Source organism: Ascaphus truei, chromosome 9 (genome assembly GCF_040206685.1).
Source record: "Ascaphus truei isolate aAscTru1 chromosome 9, aAscTru1.hap1, whole genome shotgun sequence".
NCBI lineage: Eukaryota > Metazoa > Chordata > Amphibia > Anura > Ascaphidae > Ascaphus > Ascaphus truei.
In genome coordinates this window covers 21,096,367-21,104,667 of record NC_134491.1, presented here as the reverse complement: position 1 = coordinate 21,104,667, position 8,301 = coordinate 21,096,367, and positions in this window count along the sequence as shown.

Here is an 8,301-nt window from a genome sequence, read left to right as displayed (position 1 = left end):
TACAGGGAGATATCCTGACACTGCTGGTGATGGGGTTAGTACAGGGAGATATCCTGACACTGCTGGTGATGGGGTTAGTACAGGGAGATATCCTGACACTGCTGGTGATGGGGTTAGTACTGGGAGATATCCTGACACTGCTGGTGATGGGGTTAGTACAGGGAGATATCCTGACACTGCTGGTGATGGGGTTAGTACAGGGAGATATCCTGACACTGCTGGTGATGGGGTTAGTACTGGGAGATATCCTGACACTGCTGGTGATGGGGTTAGTACTGGGAGATATCCTGACACTGCTGGTGATGGGGTTAGTACAGGGAGATATCCTGACACTGCTGGTGATGGGGTTAGTACAGGGAGATATCCTGACACTGCTGGTGATGGGGTTAGTACAGGGAGATATCCTGACACTGCTGGTGATGGGGTTAGTACAGGGAGATATCCTGACACTGCTGGTGATGGGGTTAGTACAGGGAGATATCCTGACACTGCTGGTGACGGGGTTAGTACTGGGAGATATCCTGACACTGCTGGTGATGGGGTTAGTACAGGGAGATATCCTGACACTGCTGGTGATGGGGTTAGTACTGGGAGATATCCTGACACTGCTGGTGATGGGGTTAGTACAGGGAGATATCCTGACACTGCTGGTGATGGGGTTAGTACAGGGAGATATCCTGACACTGCTGGTGATGGGGTTAGTACTGGGAGATATCCTGACACTGCTGGTGATGGGGTTAGTACTGGGAGATATCCTGACACTGCTGGTGATGGGGTTAGTACAGGGAGATATCCTGACACTGCTGGTGATGGGGTTAGTACAGGGAGATATCCTGACACTGCTGGTGATGGGGTTAGTACAGGGAGATATCCTGACACTGCTGGTGATGGGGTTAGTACAGGGAGATATCCTGACACTGCTGGTGATGGGGTTAGTACTGGGAGATATCCTGACACTGCTGGTGATGGGGTTAGTACAGGGAGATATCCTGACACTGCTGGTGACGGGGTTAGTACAGGGAGATATCCTGACACTGCTGGTGATGGGGTTAGTACAGGGAGATATCCTGACACTGCTGGTGACGGGGTTAGTACAAGGAGATATCCTGACACTGCTGGTGATGGGGTTAGTACAGGGAGATATCCTGACACTGCTGGTGACGGGGTTAGTACAGGGAGATATCCTGACACTGCTGGTGACGGGGTTAGTACAGGGAGATATCCTGACACTGCTGGTGACGGGGTTAGTACAGGGAGATATCCTGACACTGCTGGTGATGGGGTTAGTACAGGGAGATATCCTGACACTGCTGGTGATGGGGTTAGTACAGGGAGATATCCTGACACTGCTGGTGACGGGATTAGTACAGGGAGATATCCTGATACTGCTGGTGACGGGGTTAGTACTGGGAGATATCCTGACACTGCTGGTGACGGGGTTAGTACAGGGAGATATCCTGACACTGCTGGTGACGGGGTTAGTACTGGGAGATATCCTGACACTGCTGGTGATGGGGTTAGTACTGGGAGATATCCTGACACTGCTGGTGATGAGGTTAGTACAGGGAGATATCCTGACACTGCTGGTGATGGGGTTAGTACAGGGAGATATCCTGACACTGCTGGTGATGGGGTTAGTACAGGGAGATATCCTGACACTGCTGGTGATGGGGTTAGTACAGGGAGATATCCTGACACTGCTGGTGATGGGGTTAGTACAGGGAGATATCCTGACACTGCTGGTGATGGGGTTAGTACAGGGAGATATCCTGACACTGCTGGTGATGGGGTTAGTACAGGGAGATATCCTGACACTGCTGGTGACGGGGTTAGTACAGGGAGATATCCTGACACTGCTGGTGATGGGGTTAGTACTGGGAGATATCCTGACACTGCTGGTGACGGGGTTAGTACAGGGAGATATCCTGACACTGCTGGTGATGGGGTTAGTACTGGGAGATATCCTGACACTGCTGGTGATGGGGTTAGTACAGGGAGATATCCTGACACTGCTGGTGACGGGGTTAGTACAAGGAGATATCCTGACACTGCTGGTGTTGGGGTTAGTACAGGGAGATATCCTGACACTGCTGGTGACGGGGTTAGTTCAGGGAGATATCCTGACACTGCTGGTGATGGGGTTAGTACAGGGAGATATCCTGACACTGCTGGTGATGGGGTTAGTACAGGGAGATATCCTGACACTGCTGGTGATGGGGTTAGTACAGGGAGATATCCTGACACTGCTGGTGATGGGGTTAGTACAGGGAGATATCCTGACACTGCTGGTGATGGGGTTAGTACTGGGAGATATCCTGACACTGCTGGTGACGGGGTTAGTACAGGGAGATATCCTGACACTGCTGGTGATGGGGTTAGTACAGGGAGATATCCTGACACTGCTGGTGATGGGGTTAGTACAGGGAGATATCCTGACACTGCTGGTGACGGGGTTAGTACAGGGAGATATCCTGACACTGCTGGTGATGGGGTTAGTACAGGGAGATATCCTGACACTGCTGGTGATGGGGTTAGTACAGGGAGATATCCTGACACTGCTGGTGACGGGGTTAGTACAGGGAGATATCCTGACACTGCTGGTGATGGGGTTAGTACTGGGAGATATCCTGACACTGCTGGTGACGGGGTTAGTACAAGGAGATATCCTGACACTGCTGGTGTTGGGGTTAGTACAGGGAGATATCCTGACACTGCTGGTGACGGGGTTAGTACAGGGAGATATCCTGACACTGCTGGTGATGGGGTTAGTACAGGGAGATATCCTGACACTGCTGGTGATGGGGTTAGTACAGGGAGATATCCTGACACTGCTGGTGATGGGGTTAGTACAGGGAGATATCCTGACACTGCAGGTGATGGGGTTAGTACTGGGAGATATCCTGACACTGCTGGTGACGGGGTTAGTACTGGGAGATATCCTGACACTGCTGGTGAAGGGGTTAGTACTGGGAGATATCCTGACACTGCTGGTGACGGGGTTAGTACAGGGAGATATCCTGACACTGCTGGTGATGGGGTTAGTACAGGGAGATATCCTGACACTGCTGGTGATGGGGTTAGTACAGGGAGATATCCTGACACTGCTGGTGATGGGGTTAGTACAGGGAGATATCCTGACACTGCTGGTGATGGGGTTAGTACAGGGAGATATCCTGACACTGCTGGTGATGGGGTTAGTACAGGGAGATATCCTGACACTGCTGGTGATGGGGTTAGTACAGGGAGATATCCTGACACTGCTGGTGACGGGGTTAGTACAGGGAGATATCCTGACACTGCTGGTGATGGGGTTAGTACAGGGAGATATCCTAACACTGCTGGTGATGGGGTTAGTACTGGGAGATATCCTGACACTGCTGGTGACGGGGTTAGTACTGGGAGATATCCTGACACTGCTGGTGAAGGGGTTAGTACTGGGAGATATCCTGACACTGCTGGTGACGGGGTTAGTACAGGGAGATATCCTGACACTGCTGGTGATGGGGTTAGTACAGGGAGATATCCTGACACTGCTGGTGATGGGGTTAGTACAGGGAGATATCCTGACACTGCTGGTGATGGGGTTAGTACAGGGAGATATCCTGACACTGCTGGTGATGGGGTTAGTACTGGGAGATATCCTGACACTGCTGGTGACGGGGTTAGTACAGGGAGATATCCTGACACTGCTGGTGATGGGGTTAGTACAGGGAGATATCCTGACACTGCAGGTGACGGGGTTAGTACTGGGAGATATCCTGACACTGCTGGTGACGGGGTTAGTACAGGGAGATATCCTGACACTGCTGGTGATGGGGTTAGTACAGGGAGATATCCTGACACTGCTGGTGATGGGGTTAGTACTGGGAGATATCCTGACACTGCTGGTGACGGGGTTAGTACTGGGAGATATCCTGACACTGCTGGTGAAGGGGTTAGTACTGGGAGATATCCTGACACTGCTGGTGACGGGGTTAGTACAGGGAGATATCCTGACACTGCTGGTGATGGGGTTAGTACTGGGAGATATCCTGACACTGCTGGTGACGGGGTTAGTACAGGGAGATATCCTGACACTGCTGGTGACGGGGTTAGTACAGGGAGATATCCTGACACTGCTGGTGATGGGGTTAGTACAGGGAGATATCCTGACACTGCTGGTGATGGGGTTAGTACTGGGAGATATCCTGACACTGCTGGTGACGGGGTTAGTACAGGGAGATATCCTGACACTGCTGGTGATGGGGTTAGTACAGGGAGATATCCTGACACTGCTGGTGATGGGGTTAGTACTGGGAGATATCCTGACACTGCTGGTGATGGGGTTAGTACTGGAAGATATCCTGACACTGCTGGTGATGGGGTTAGTACAGGGAGATATCCTGACACTGCTGGTGATGGGGTTAGTACAGGGAGATATCCTGACACTGCTGGTGATGGGGTTAGTACAGGGAGATATCCTGACACTGCTGGTGATGGGGTTAGTACTGGGAGATATCCTGACACTGCTGGTGATGGGGTTAGTACAGGGAGATATCCTGACACTGCTGGTGATGGGGTTAGTACAGGGAGATATCCTGACACTGCTGGTGATGGGGTTAGTACTGGGAGATATCCTGACACTGCTGGTGATGGGGTTAGTACAGGGAGATATCCTGACACTGCTGGTGATGGGGTTAGTACAGGGAGATATCCTGACACTGCTGGTGATGGGGTTAGTACAGGGAGATATCCTGACACTGCTGGTGATGGGGTTAGTACAGGGAGATATCCTGACACTGCTGGTGATGGGGTTAGTACAGGGAGATATCCTGACACTGCTGGTGACGGGGTTAGTACTGGGAGATATCCTGACACTGCTGGTGATGGGGTTAGTACAGGGAGATATCCTGACACTGCTGGTGATGGGGTTAGTACTGGGAGATATCCTGACACTGCTGGTGATGGGGTTAGTACAGGGAGATATCCTGACACTGCTGGTGATGGGGTTAGTACAGGGAGATATCCTGACACTGCTGGTGATGGGGTTAGTACTGGGAGATATCCTGACACTGCTGGTGATGGGGTTAGTACTGGGAGATATCCTGACACTGCTGGTGATGGGGTTAGTACAGGGAGATATCCTGACACTGCTGGTGATGGGGTTAGTACAGGGAGATATCCTGACACTGCTGGTGATGGGGTTAGTACTGGGAGATATCCTGACACTGCTGGTGATGGGGTTAGTACAGGGAGATATCCTGACACTGCTGGTGACGGGCTTAGTACAGGGAGATATCCTGACACTGCTGGTGATGGGGTTAGTACAGGGAGATATCCTGACACTGCTGGTGACGGGGTTAGTACAAGGAGATATCCTGACACTGCTGGTGATGGGGTTAGTACAGGGAGATATCCTGACACTGCTGGTGACGGGGTTAGTACAGGGAGATATCCTGACACTGCTGGTGATGGGGTTAGTACAGGGAGATATTCTGACACTGCTGGTGACGGGGTTAGTACAGGGAGATATCCTGACACTGCTGGTGATGGGGTTAGTACAGGGAGATATCCTGACACTGCTGGTGACGGGGTTAGTACAGGGAGATATCCTGACACTGCTGGTGATGGGGTTACTACAGGGAGATATCCTGACACTGCTGGTGACGGGATTAGTACAGGGAGATATCCTGACACTGCTGGTGACGGGGTTAGTACTGGGAGATATCCTGACACTGCTGGTGACGGGGTTAGTACAGGGAGATATCCTGACACTGCTGGTGACGGGGTTAGTACTGGGAGATATCCTGACACTGCTGGTGACGGGGTTAGTACAGGGAGATATCCTGACACTGCTGGTGATGGGGTTAGTACTGGGAGATATCCTGACACTGCTGGTGATGGGGTTAGTACAGGGAGATATCCTGACACTGCTGGTGACGGGGTTAGTACAAGGAGATATCCTGACACTGCTGGTGTTGGGGTTAGTACAGGGAGATATCCTGACACTGCTGGTGACGGGGTTAGTACAGGGAGATATCCTGACACTGCTGGTGATGGGGTTAGTACAGGGAGATATCCTGACACTGCTGGTGATGGGGTTAGTACAGGGAGATATCCTGACACTGCTGGTGATGGGGTTAGTACAGGGAGATATCCTGACACTGCAGGTGATGGGGTTAGTACTGGGAGATATCCTGACACTGCTGGTGACGGGGTTAGTACAGGGAGATATCCTGACACTGCTGGTGATGGGGTTAGTACAGGGAGATATCCTGACACTGCTGGTGATGGGGTTAGTACTGGGAGATATCCTGACACTGCTGGTGACGGGGTTAGTACTGGGAGATATCCTGACACTGCTGGTGAAGGGGTTAGTACTGGGAGATATCCTGACACTGCTGGTGACGGGGTTAGTACAGGGAGATATCCTGACACTGCTGGTGATGGGGTTAGTACAGGGAGATATCCTGACACTGCTGGTGATGGGGTTAGTACAGGGAGATATCCTGACACTGCTGGTGATGGGGTTAGTACAGGGAGATATCCTGACACTGCTGGTGATGGGGTTAGTACAGGGAGATATCCTGACACTGCTGGTGATGGGGTTAGTACAGGGAGATATCCTGACACTGCTGGTGACGGGGTTAGTACAGGGAGATATCCTGACACTGCTGGTGATGGGGTTAGTACTGGGAGATATCCTGACACTGCTGGTGATGGGGTTAGTACAGGGAGATATCCTGACACTTCTGGTGATGGGGTTAGTACAGGGAGATATCCTGACACTGCTGGTGATGGGGTTAGTACAGGGAGATATCCTGACACTGCTGGTGATGGGGTTAGTACAGGGAGATATCCTGACACTGCTGGTGATGGGGTTAGTACAGGGAGATATCCTGACACTGCTGGTGATGGGGTTAGTACAGGGAGATATCCTGACACTGCTGGTGATGGGGTTAGTACAGGGAGATATCCTGACACTGCTGGTGATGGGGTTAGTACAGGGAGATATCCTGACACTGCTGGTGACGGGGTTAGTACAGGGAGATATCCTGACACTGCTGGTGATGGGGTTAGTACAGGGAGATATCCTGACACTGCTGGTGACGGGGTTAGTACAGGGAGATATCCTGACACTGCTGGTGATGGGGTTAGTACTGGGAGATATCCTGACACTGCTGGTGATGGGGTTAGTACAGGGAGATATCCTGACACTGCTGGTGACGGGGTTAGTACAGGAGATATCCTGACACTGCTGGTGATGGGGTTAGTACAGGGAGATATCCTGACACTGCTGGTGACGGGGTTAGTACAGGGAGATATCCTGACACTGCTGGTGATGGGGTTAGTACAGGGAGATATCCTGACACTGCTGGTGATGGGGTTAGTACAGGGAGATATCCTGACACTGCTGGTGATGGGGTTAGTACAGGGAGATATCCTGACACTGCTGGTGATGGGGTTAGTACAGGGAGATATCCTGACACTGCTGGTGATGGGGTTAGTACAGGGAGATATCCTGACACTGCTGGTGATGGGGTTAGTACAGGGAGATATCCTGACACTGCTGGTGATGGGGTTAGTACAGGGAGATATCCTGACACTGCTGGTGATGGGGTTAGTACAGGGAGATATCCTGACACTGCTGGTGATGGGGTTAGTACAGGGAGATATCCTGACACTGCTGGTGATGGGGTTAGTACAGGGAGATATCCTGACACTGCTGGTGATGGGGTTAGTACAGGGAGATATCCTGACACTGCTGGTGATGGGGTTAGTACAGGGAGATATCCTGACACTGCTGGTGATGGGGTTAGTACAGGGAGATATCCTGACACTGCTGGTGACGGGGTTAGTACAGGGAGATATCCTGACACTGCTGGTGATGGGGTTAGTACAGGGAGATATCCTGACACTGCTGGTGACGGGGTTAGTACAGGGAGATATCCTGACACTGCTGGTGATGGGGGTTAGTACAGGGAGATATCCTGACACTGCTGGTGATGGGGTTAGTACAGGGAGATATCCTGACACTGCTGGTGATCGGGGTTAGTACAGGGAGATATCCTGACACTGCTGGTGATTGGGGGTTAGTACAGGGAGATATCCTGACACTGCTGGTGATGGGGTTAGTACTGGGAGATATCCTGACACTGCTGGTGATGGGGTTAGTACTGGGAGATATCCTGACACTGCTGGTGAAGGGGTTAGTACTGGGAGATATCCTGACACTGCTGGTGATGGTGGGTTAGTACAGGGAGATATCCTGACACTGCTGGTGATGGGGTTAGTACAGGGAGATATCCTGACACTGCTGGA